Below are 12,783 nucleotides of genomic sequence, written 5' to 3' on the forward strand. Positions count from 1 at the left end.
AAATAAGTTTACATGTTGAAGAGGCCAAGTTGGCCAGAAACTAAGGGCTGCCTCTAGTCAATATTCAGCAAGAACAGAGATCTTTAGTCAGATACCCTGCAAGGAACCGAATCCTGACAACAGCCATGTGAGTTTGTTAGTAGATCCTCCCTCAGCTGAGCCTGAAGATAAGACCCCAGCCTGGCTGATACCTGATACCTGGCTGATTCTTTGCAGCTGTGAGAGACCCTGAGCAGAGGACCCAGTAAATCACACCCAGATTCTTGATTCAAAGAAAATGTGAAAAAATAAAAGTGTGTGGTTCTCAGATGCAAAGTTTGTGGTTATGTTTTTATACAGCAATAGAGAATTAATACATTGTTCCTCAATCAACATTTAAGAATGGGAAGAAGCCTCATGGATGGAAAAATTGAGGGAGAATAATGGGTTTTCAAAATTCACACATGAGAATATACATTGGAGGAAAATCATCCAACTGTAAGAAACAAAGGCATTGTTCTATACATTTTTTAAATACTTTAAAACTTTTATTTTTAATTGGAGTATAATTGCTTTACAATGTTGTATTGGTTTCTTCCATACAACAACTTGAATCAGCCATAATTATACATATATCCCCTCCCTCTTGAACCTCCCTCCCACCCACTGTCTTATATACTCTAAGACACATGAGGACTCACATCAGAGACAATGTATAGAGATATGAAGTAGGGGGAAGCCTTCACTAATGGTTTACATCTTACTGTGTATTTGAGAATTTATCCTATAGATAAACCATATGAATATAAGGAATTCAAGACTGTAGGAGAAAAACTTTTTTCCTATTACCATTTTGGGTTCCCTGGCATAGCTACTATACACTGGACTAACAAAGATAAATTAACAAAACAAAAACAAGCAGAAATGTATTAGCATGTGAATTGTGCTTAAGCTTGGGAGCAGTCAGAGACGAGTAACTCAAAAGGGTGGTTAGAACTTGAGCTGATGTAGCCTCTTAACAAAATAACACTGAGCTTTTAAAGGAGTGACTGAAAAGAGAACTTTGAGTTTCTTGGGGTGGTAAATTATGAGAAGATAAATGTACAGGGAAACTGGTAGGAGATAAGGGCTAGTTAGTCAAGGTTGTCATGTAGATTCCTCTGATGCCACCTCTGGGCTCATAAAGGTCTAAAGTGTCCAGTGATAAACTTCTGTCCTTCCTGGTAGAGAGGACAGGGGTCAAACCTTTGAAAACCTACATTCTGATTTTAAGTAAACAGGGGAGGGGAGGACAGAGAGATTGTCTTGTATCTGCTTCTTTTCAATTGCCTTTAGCTCAAAACAATCTTCATGCCAGAGTGACAAATTTTGGGATGGCATATTCTGCTACCTTACCAGACCATCTGTAAATCTTTTTCTAATCTTTGGCATTGTATGAGATCTTCCACTATGGAGAGACCCTATAAATGTGGATGATGTAGGAAAGCCTCCAGCTGTCCCTTTTTCCTAGGACAGATGGGAGAACAACTTTGGAGAGAAAGCAGTGTGGGAAAAGCTTCATGCACAGCATTTCACCACTGTACAAGAAAATACTAGGAGGGAACTATTATAGAAGGAGATTCTTCTAAATAGGGATTTCCTTTATCAGTAACTCATCCTTTAAAAATGGATTGCTAACTCATTAATTTCCACATTTTATATTCAGACATATATTACAGTGATAAATCTAAGAATCTTTCCAGCTATAGCATATACATTTTGATATATATGGTTTTGGTTATGTATGGGTTATGTGGAGATTATTTTATTGCTCTTAGAGAGTCTTTTGGACCCATAAGTGATTCAAAAAGTATCTTCCTCATTATCTCATTTTTCATGTTTAAAAGTTTTCAGATTATAAAAGAAGTACATATTCATTATAGAGAATTTTAATTTTACATTAAAATATAAAGTAAAATTCATACAGCATCCCTCATCATTAGTATTTTGGGTTATTTATTTTCAAACTTTCTGTGCAGAAGTAAGGTTTTAAATGGGTTGTGGAGAGTGAATACAGGGAGAGTTCACTGAAAGGGAGAGAAAGTCTTTTCTTTTATGAGTAAAATAAATTATTCCTTGTAGATGATGGTAGTAAATGGCAATAGAGGGCAGACACTGCACATGTACAATGAGACAGACTACATTTCTAGAATACTAAAAACAATAACAGGTTTTTAGTTATGTATCACTTTGTGAAAGGAGGTTTGAATTTTTTACTTATTTTCTAGGCTGGAAATACCGTGTCATTTTTCTTTCTTGTCATTGTACTTCCTGCCTCAGGATAAACAATCTACCTTTGCTTAGCCCTTCAGAAACTATATTTCAGTCAAAGAAATTGGAGTTCCAATCCTAAGTGTAGCAAACGTCTCTTATTCCTGCTTTTCAGTAAGTTTAGGACCCATTTTAGATGAATAGGCCTCTCCATGCTTTATAATTTAAAATAGATTATTTTCTCTTCATATTATAATAATGACAGAAAAATGCTAGTCTGTTGGCAGTTACTATAGTAACCAGGAACAACTTACTTCTTTTAAACAGGAAATGGACACTTACCTCTAAGGTTTTGCTTCATTTTCGGAAGCCAAAATGCAGTCATATGCTTTGTAAAGATGATACTTTTGAACAGTATATACCATACATTATGTGTGTTTGTGTGTGTGTGTGTGTGGTTTGTGTATGTATATGTATTCTAAATATTAATTCAAATCCAAAGGAGACACCTATCATAGCTTTTTCTTTGAGTTAGTTTCTGACAGACATGTGAAATTAATTGAAATGCAAATAATATCCAAGAGATAGATTTAACACATGGCTTCTCTTTATTATAATTTTTTGAAACTTACAGGAAACGGTTGGTTCCTTTCCTTAGAGAACTAAAGGATGCTTAATAGCTCTAAGTCATGCAAACACATTTCTTTCAGTGAAAAAGAATGAACAGTCATTAGTGAGATGACTATCAATATTTACATTATTCAAGGCAGTCTGTACCAGAGCATGAAGGATGTAGATAGGTGGGGAAAAGTCAAGCATTTTTAATTAGGAACAAAATAAACATCAAGAGACAACCTGAAATATAAAATAATTCTGGTACCCACGTATGCCCAACCAGAACCTGGAGATGGACAGATTAGGTTCAGGAAAGTAAATTAGTTCTTGGAAAATACACTTTGAAATAGATAGCTTTATTATGCAGAATGATTGAAAGACTGAAATTCCAGGCAAATTCATAAAAATATCCCTGCTCTAAAAAAAATCATGCTCAAATCTATCATGGCATTTTAAGGAGTGCTGACTCCATAAATTCTGACTTTTATCAACAGCACTTCAATAATGTTCAGAAAATAAACTTCACAGGAAAACCTCGGGTGTTCAATTAGTGTTAAACGTTTTAGGGCAGAAACTGAGATAATGAAATTATGAGGACAATGGCAGCTTAACGTTTTGAGGCTCACAAGAGATTTATGCATTCCAATATAACCTCAAGCTACGCATATGGCATCATAAAAAAGAATGGATTCCTAACAGGGCAGGGAATTTGACTGTACTTGTCTTAATACTAGTTCTTTGTCTTAATGGAAAGACTAAAATGTCCCTCACTTATTCTCAGCACAAATTCAGTCTTCACTCCCCCACCTTCCAGATCCCCACCATCATTACTCAGAAACATTTAAATGGAATATAGCTTCTTTCTCAAGTATCATTTCCTCTCTAGTGCAAATTGCATGAGGCTCACTGGGGCTCCTATGGGAACTGCTGGTCTAAAAAAAGTCAGTGGAGAAATGCTGGCCCTCTTCCCAAGCTCTGCACTAACAAGAGTGAGTGGTCACCCTCACACCAGTTTTCCAGAATTTCAGCAGGAAGTAAAAGTGAAAATGACTTGTGGCACCAGTTTTCATGCCAGAGGCATTTGGCTGTCTCCTCTTCCTGCTTACTGGTCCTGGCATGAACACACATTTTTTTTTTGGCAGGTGGGGGGGCTGTGTGGGAGGGACCTTCTTGGAGTGTCCTTATGGACTTTTCAGTATTTTTCTCAAGGCTCATTAGGGTAGAGGACAGTTGGAAAAATTGGAAAGCCTCCTGAAACATGGCCATGTCTGACTCTCAGGTCATCCCCCAGCGGTCTGTAGAAATTCAAAGACTGAATGCTAAGAGGCTGCAGTGGGCTCAGTCCTCCCAGACTTTTCAAGCAATTCAACAGTTTCTAAAAAAAAATAATTTGGAAACATTGGGTAGCTTTTGTTTTGCCAGTTGAGGTTGACTCTTTCAAGATTAAGGGCTGAGACAATAAGGTAAGGGACCACTTGGATTTCAGAAGCCCATCCTTGGGTAGAAATGATCTCTTGGCTTCAGTGACCTTTTGAAGTTGACTCTTATCTTTTGAATAACTGTTACTCTTCAAGGTGAAGTACATATTTCATACACTGACATGATTATAGTCCATCATCCCAACACCAGCTCTTATGGGGCAGAGGAATTACAATTTACTGGTGATATATCCTCTGAAATTCCACAAGGAATGAAGTGTAAGGAAGTTTGGAGTCATGGAGTCCTGGGTCTGGGTCTGGCCCCACTACTTGATCTTGAGAATGTTATTTAAGTTTTCTGAGCTTGTGTTCTCCTCTATGAAAGCGATAACGCCTACTTCCCATGACTATCGTGAGGATGAAATAAAGCAGCATAAAGGAAATGGTTGGTACAATGCTTTGCACATAGTAAAAGCTCAGTAAATGGATCTTATTTTGTGAAACTATTGAAAGGTGTAATCAGCTTTTGGCAGGAAAAGAGCTCTCTGCAGGATGCCCCTTTGTCTTGCCACCAACTTTAAACCAGGCACCCCTATGCTCTACTATTTTTGGCTCTAACATATCTTTCAAATCTTTTGATCACACAACACCTCGCCTCCTCTCTTGGTTCTTTCCATAGATCGAAGAAGTAGAAATGAAAGTAATTAACAGATGACCAGCTCTCTTCCCTAGCTTCCCCTTCAGTAATCTCATGAACAAACTCACAAGAAGTGGACGAATCTGTACTTAGTGGGGGATAGTGATGGCTCTGACCCCCATCTCAACGACTAACTGAGATTAATTCCTAGTTTTCCTTTAAAAGCTTTCATGGTTGAGCAGAATCTTAGGAGATGATTTCTAGGGGACACTGAGTCCACCATCTCCCCAGATTGCTGGCATCTTGATTATAGGCAACTTGCCTTTCTACTAACTTTTGTGAGTATTGATTTTTTGCAAGTGGTGAGCAGCTAGGGCAATGCTCTCTCTTGAACAGTAGCTGGCAATTGCCTTTGATGATGCCCTCATCTTTAGAATCCTTCACCTTTACTGGGAAGTGATGGTGCTGCATCTTTCACAAGCTCTCCTGGGTTCTTTATCTTCCCAGCAGGGACGATGACTCAGAAGGTAAGGAATCAGCCTGCAATGCAGGAGACCCCTGGGTTGGGTTGGGAAGATACACTAGAGAAAGGAATGACAACCCACTCCAGTATTCTTGCCTGGAGAACCCCAAGGACAGAAGAGGCTGGCTGGCTACAGTCCTTGGGGTCACAAAGAGTCAGACACAACTGAGCAGCTAACACTTTCATACCTTCATATGGATGAACCTGGTATTCTACTTCCTGTGTCAGGCTTTGGGAAGGATGGGAAGGGGCATAAAATTATAGACTTGAAATAACTTCAAGGGGCCATTCTGCATCTAGAAATATAAAAATCAGTAATAATGGCTACCACTTATGGATTCCTTGTTATGCTTATCAACCTAAGTGCATTAAATCTCACCCAGTCTTCACAGCAATAAGGTGAGATGTCTCATTTTACTCCCACTTTATAGGTTAAGAAACTGAGAAACAGAGAAGGCTCATGGACTCAAACCCAGGTCCATATGAGAGCACAACTCATTCTCTCAATTGTGATATAAAATTGCTCTCTTAGCAATCTAGGTAGCTGTCCATTCCCTCTGGAAATGTCTTTAAGGATGAGAGAGACAGTTTCAGTGTTCAGTCACCTTTGTAATCAAGAAATCTTCTCTATATCTAGCTGTGATTTTCTTCCCAACTACTTCATTTATTTTGATTGGTAGTCTTTTGAGACTGAAAAAAAAAAAATAGCATACTTCTGATATTTCAACTAAGATAAGGTTTAAGTCATCTGTTCTTTTTCTTACTGGTAAACTTCTCCCAGCTTCCCTGGTGGCTCGGTGGCAAAGAGTTGGCCTGCAATGCAGGAGATACAGGTTCAATCCCTGTGTCCGGATGATCCCCTGGAGAAGGAAATAGCAACCCTCTCCAGTATTTTTGCCTGGGAATTCTCATGGACAGAGGAGGCTGGTGGGCTAAGTCCATGGGGTCACAAAAGTCTGATACGACCTAGCAACTAAACAACAACAAACTCCTCCCCATACTTCAGTTGCACATGGAGAAATTCAGGAGACAAGGAGAGTGGGACTTGGAAGGAAAGGAGGCTAAACAAGGGTACACCAGTGATGAAAGTTTCACTGGGTGAGTGTGGCTCAATCCAGCAATGGGTCTGGATCAGTATAGATCACACACTGGTGTTTTATCAGAGACTGGCCAGCTGGCTATGGGTATCTTCAGACCCCTCAGTCATGGGTTAAGGGTTATCCTACTGAGGACGTGCATTTCCAAAAACTTCATGCTGTCCGTGGAAACAAAGCAGGCTCCTTCAACCTAAGGGCATCCTTCAGATAAAGAGTTGCAGGTGTTGGAGCTGGGATGTTGCAGGTGTTGGCAGCAACTTGTATGCTTATACATGGAATGAGGCCTGAGGGATTATGGGTAGAGCACAGACAGCACCTACAGAGGGTCCCCAACTTAAGCAGTCTGACTTCAAGATGATGCAAAAGCAATACACATTCAGTAGAAACCATACTTGGAATTTTGATTTTTTTCCCCAGACTTGTGATATGCAGCACATGATATAATCATATACTGTCTTGTGATCCTGGGCAGTGGCTACAGCCGCAGGATCACGAGGGTAAACAACTGATCCACTTACAACCACTCTGTACCCAGACAGCCATCTGTTTTTCACTTTCAGCACAGTCCTCAATACATTGCATGAGCTTACTCAACACTTTACTATAAAATAGGTAATATGTTAGATGATTCGCCAACTGCAGGCTTATATAAGTGTTCTGAGCATGGTTTAAGGCAAGCTAGGCTAAGCTATGGTGTTCAGTGAGTTCAATGTACTGAATTTATTTTTGATTTATCATCTTTTCAATTATTCAGGACTTTTAACTTAATCCGGGTGCAATCCATTGTTAAGGAGAATGAGTAATACTGAGGAAAGCAAAAGGATCTCTCCCTGGTGTGGGCATTTAACATTCTGTTAATGCTTCCAGGACCTAATTTACTTTCTCTCCTTGCAAGCAAAGAGAGGGAATCTTTCCTCTATTGGAGAAGCAGCAGAGCAGGATTGAAAGACATAGGTTTGTGGATGAACAGTTGGGTCCAAATCTGGCACTCCCTAGCTGTGCCATCTTGGGCAAGTTGCTCAAAGCCTCTTTAAACCTCACTCTCCTCATCTGTTAGATCACTTGCCTCACAGGTGGGTCTCTAAGGATGGGTCGAGGTAATGTCTGTCAGGTGCTTAGCTGAGCGCCTGGTATGCACGAAGTGCAGTGAACGTGTCAGTCATTCAGTCGTGTCCAATTCTTTGCGACCCCATAGACTGGGGCCCACGAGGCTCCTCTGTCCATGGAATTCTCCAGGCAAGAATACTGTAGTGGGTATTCCCTTTTCCAATAGAAATGGTAACAGTTGTATTATTGATATTTCTTTTCCCTTCTCCTCCCTATGTGACCACAAAAACAAGCTGATGGGATGCTTCCTTTTAATAACTGCCAACTTTACCAAATTAGAGAACACCATTATTGAGACTTCCCACGTGGCGCTAGTGGTAAAGAATCCGCCTGCAAATGCAGGTTAGGCGTAAGAGACAGGTTGGGAAGATCCCCTGGAGAAGGGAATGACAATCCACTCCAGTATTCTTTCCTGGAGATCCCTGTGGACAGAGAAGCCTGGCGGGCTATAGTCCATGGGGTCGCAAAGAGTTGGACACGAGTGAGTGACTATGCACAGCACATTGTTGAGTCAGCTCCTGCCTGTCCCTGTCAGAATGCATTTCATGACATGGAAACAGAAAGTAACTGTTGAGCACATCTGTGTAACTTTAAAACTATATTGTTCTCTTGAATTGTGTCAAGATTGATCATTGAGCTCAGAATTAAAAGCATTTCCAAAAGCTCACTTATATTCCTCAATACTGCAGACTGCTAATATTTGCAGAAGGGTACTTTCTGCAACTCGGGGCTGCAGACTTGTAAGGATGCTTGTCATCAGCTGAGTAACTGCACCCTGCCACGTGCCAGGACCTCCCATAACACAGGTCTGCGCTCATCATCCTCCAAACAGAAGCTGCTTTTTCTTTTCCTTGATAGAGCATGGATGTCAAGGCTGTTCACAAAGTGTTTTCTGATTTGTAAATTACAGCATGACCCTCCAATTGTTAGTAGCCTTATCGGTTAACATTGCGTAGAGAAAGCACAAATGAGAACGTTATTTGCAAGTGCCTGCCATTCTTAGAGGACCTCCCTGGTGGCTCAGATGGTAAAGAATCTGCCTGCAGTGCAGACTAAGGTTCAATCCTGGGCCAGGAAGATCTCTGGAGAAGGGAATGGCTACCCACTCCAGTATTCTTGCCTGGGAAATCCCATGGACAGAGTCCATGGGTTCACAAAGAACTGGACACGGCTGAGGGACTAGGCACACATGCGCACCATTAGAGACAAGGGAAGGGCTCCCACAGGCTATAGCCATCTTCAGTGCTGTCACTCAGTGCATCAAAGCTTGACCCAGGGATCCATGGGCCTACTTTGGGTAGAATCTAAAGTGCATCCTGTATTCCAACTTACCCCTTCTGGAATCGGTAAATGAGCCTTGCAAGAACACCTCTGCTTGGTCAAATCCAGGATATTTGGATTAGAACATGTTAATTGCTGTCTTTACTTTTTGTACATATGATAAACTTATAATCCTGCAGTGTATGAGAACAAACACCACACACACACACACACACACACACACACACACTCTTTTTTTTCACCTCAATGCACATTCATTTTCTCCTTTCTATTTTATATGCGGGTCTTCCCCTGCATTTGTCATATAAGTACATGCACGTGGATAGCGTATAAAAGAGCCCTGTAGAGCAATCTTGGTTTCATTATTTCCTCCATGTACACAGCCAACAGACTAGCCCCATGTTCTCAGTCCATAAGTTTCCAAGATTATGCTCTGGTACGGCTCACTGTGAGGTCTCGGCATCTTCCTCCCTGTACACGTGTTTGTCTCATTGACACTAATGAAAGTTTTGCATGTGGGGAGAAAGAGCCCCCTGGATGCTCTCTCCCACATTCAGATTGAAAAGCTGGGCTGAAAAACAAAATATTGCTTTACTGTTTATTTTTATCACACCGGTTTTTATTAACCAGATCTCCTGTGATGAGGGCCAGGCATCTCGGCAGCATGATTCTGCTGATGGAGAACATGTGTAGTTAATCTCCACGTGCTCTGATCCATAGGCCAGGCTTGGGAAAGCCAGTGTGCCGACAAGGCTTCTAAGCCTTCCACCTCCGCCGTGGATCTGGAATTGTAAAAATCAGGTTTAGATTATTTGGATCACATTGGGATTTGTTCTATAACTGATGAGGATTGTAGAGACTTTTGGCTGGAAATCTGCAAAGGTCTCCAAATGTCCTCAAAAGGCCTCTGTTACTTTCACATCCTGAGAAGGATTGTTTCCAAAAGAAAAATGGTTAAGTAAATTAGTTAACCTTTCCCACTGATTGAATTTTTTAAACAAAAATTCTTTTCACTTTCTTCCCTTTTCTCTCCCTACCCAAAAGCTGAAGTGACTCTCAAACAAGCCAGACTTTTTGTAGTAGAAAATCTGATCCTCAAGATGATCTCAAGGGTATAGATTATTAGCTCATTCATCCAATTAGAGAAAATCAATAACTTCTTGATCTACCTCTAAGGCCCCTGAACACTTACATATCATAATTCTACTATTTATTACTCAAGCTACTAGAGACACTTTGTATATTGCTTTTTGAAGAAGACCTTTAAACAGCTACATATAATATGGAAAGAGATCCCATTATAGTCAGATGGGAGTTATTTGTTTTTCCGTCTCAATGTATGATTAAATATGATTAAAGATATTGCGTTGTAATAAGGTAACCTTGGAAAGCTGCCCTAGGGGAAACCATAGCTGATGGGTTCATTAGTTTAAAGTTGGGAAATGGATGCAGCTGCTAAGCTGAATTCAATGAGTGGAAAATGGAAACAGAGGGCAGGTGCCGGTCCCCATGGCAGGCTCTGCAGTTGTAGCTGAGCTGAGAGCTATTGGTATAGCAGCTTCTCAGGAAAACTAAGAAAATAGAGTCAAATGCCTAGACTTCATTGATTCAAAGTGATAAAATGGCATTAACTTGACCCTATAGAAACTCAAGAAATAAGTTCTACATAGGAGCTTAGCACAAAGAGGCAGGGACAACATGGTTTCTTGAGTCTTAAAAGCATCTGCACATGGATGTGCTGAGAGAGAGGCAGCCGTGATGTACTAGGAGGCTGGCAGAGCTTGGGGGAGGTCAGGCTTTTTCATTCTTCAGCTTGCCCAGCAGAGTGATCGGCATTGGATGTTCTCATCGGCACTTCATATAGGACATTGTGAAGCAGAGTTATGGTCTCGTTAGGTAGGAAGTTGTTGAGTCAGACCTTGGGATATCTAATTATCCCAAGACACTAATTAGAGGGAGTCAGAAAACAGAGGAACAGGTTTTCTTGAGAACCAGATTCAGTAGCTAGGTTAAAGAAAGAGGTAGTGCGGAACCCACTGCAGAGTGGGTTGCAGAAAGGAAGTCACCATTCTCCTTTGCAGGCAAGGGATCGAGGCAAAGTAAAGGAGACCAGCAGATTCAGACAGCAGGTCGTGGCAAATTCTAAATCCTTAGAGTCCCCTCCTTCTCTTTTCTTGGGCTATACTCACTAGGTAGTTTCATCTTGTTTCATGGCTTTGATGCTATCTCTATACTAATGTCTACAAGTACATACATTGAAGTCAAAACTATAACCTTGACCTCTCCCTTGCCTGTGTGATCTTCACTTATACAAGGTATACAGTACAATGCCTAACAGGCATCTCAAGAATTTCCACATCCCAAACTGAACCTTTGATTCCAACAGCCCCCATCCCAAACCTATTCCTTACTAGGTCTTTCCAATTTTATTTAATAACACCAACATCCCCCCAAAGTGAAAGTGAAGTCACTCAATCATGTCCGACTCTTTATGAAATTGTCAGTATCATTAATAATTCTCTTTGTGCATTTCAGTATCAGTGGTTCCTAAGCTTGTCTGCACATAGGAATCAGCTGGGGAGCACCAAAATTTGAGAGCTGTGTCCTACCCTCAGGATTGTGATCTAACTGATCTGGGGTGTGACCTGAGTTTTGAAGATGCTAAATGATCTGTACCCCAGGAGACTGTAATGTAGAGATCAGTTTGGAAAGCTTGATGTCCATCTCAAACCATGTATATTGCATTGCTTCCTTTCTACTGCTTGGACAATTGCAATACCTCCCAATTACTTACTCCATTTTTTTACTCTTTCCCTCCATCATCTACTTTATACAGAGTAACTAGAGTGATCTTTTAAAAGTATAGGTCATATCAAGTCACCTCCCTGTTTAAAAGATCCCCATGGCTTTCCCCTGCAGTTAAGAGTGAGATGAAAACTCTTTACTGAGTCTTCCAGCTCTTTTGTTCCCTTCTGATCACACCACTTTCCACCTTCCTTTCTTTATTCTGTGCTATAGCCACATTGGCTTTCTTTTTGGATTCTGTAACAGGCAAGCTTTTTCCCTTCTCAGAGCTTCCATATTTGTTGTTTCTCCCGCTTTCAGCCTCTTTTCCCAAATTTTTGCACTTCTGGCTTCTTTGTTATTCAGGGCAGAGCTTTAATTTCATTTCTTCAGGGAAAACCTAGTATCTTCCACTACAGTTATTCTCATATTGCCTTCAGCTTATTTTCTTTATAGAACCAAAATAATACACTTGTTTACTCACTATGTGTTTATGTATATGTGTATGTACAGGCATATTTCTCTCCCTCTCGATCAGAAGTTTCATGAAAGTGTAGCCCTTGTTTATTTTGCACTCCTGTATTGTCAGGATTTAGCTCCTTGACTGCCATGATTATTTATTAAATATATGTTGACTATCTGAATGAGTGAATATCTTATCCAGACAGAGGTGTGATTAGCAATAGATGGCTTTGTCCAGGAGCTTGTTTCATTCCAGATATGTGATTCAAACAACAGTGCTAGGACTTGAGTCCACCAGTAAAATGCACATTAAGGCCTAGAACCCAAATCTGGTTTCTATATTCTCTTTCCCTTAACTTCTTTTAAGAAATATATTTAAATCTTTCATGGGCCTCATGTGTGAAATCGAGTAGAAGACACAGTAACAGAGAGTAGTAGAATAAATTAGCCAGGAGAGTCTAGTTTATGCTGAGATAAGAAGCAGCACCAACATTTTTAGTGATTTAACATGGAGCAGTGACTTAAGAAGAAGGTTTATTACTCATGCAAAGTCTGCTTTGGGTCTGAGAAATTCATTTTCTTTCTGTGACAGCTCAGTATTTCAGACTCCATTGTTCTCAAGACCGCTCC

This window comes from Bubalus bubalis, chromosome 2 (genome assembly GCF_019923935.1).
Source record: "Bubalus bubalis isolate 160015118507 breed Murrah chromosome 2, NDDB_SH_1, whole genome shotgun sequence".
NCBI classification, from domain to species: domain Eukaryota; kingdom Metazoa; phylum Chordata; class Mammalia; order Artiodactyla; family Bovidae; genus Bubalus; species Bubalus bubalis.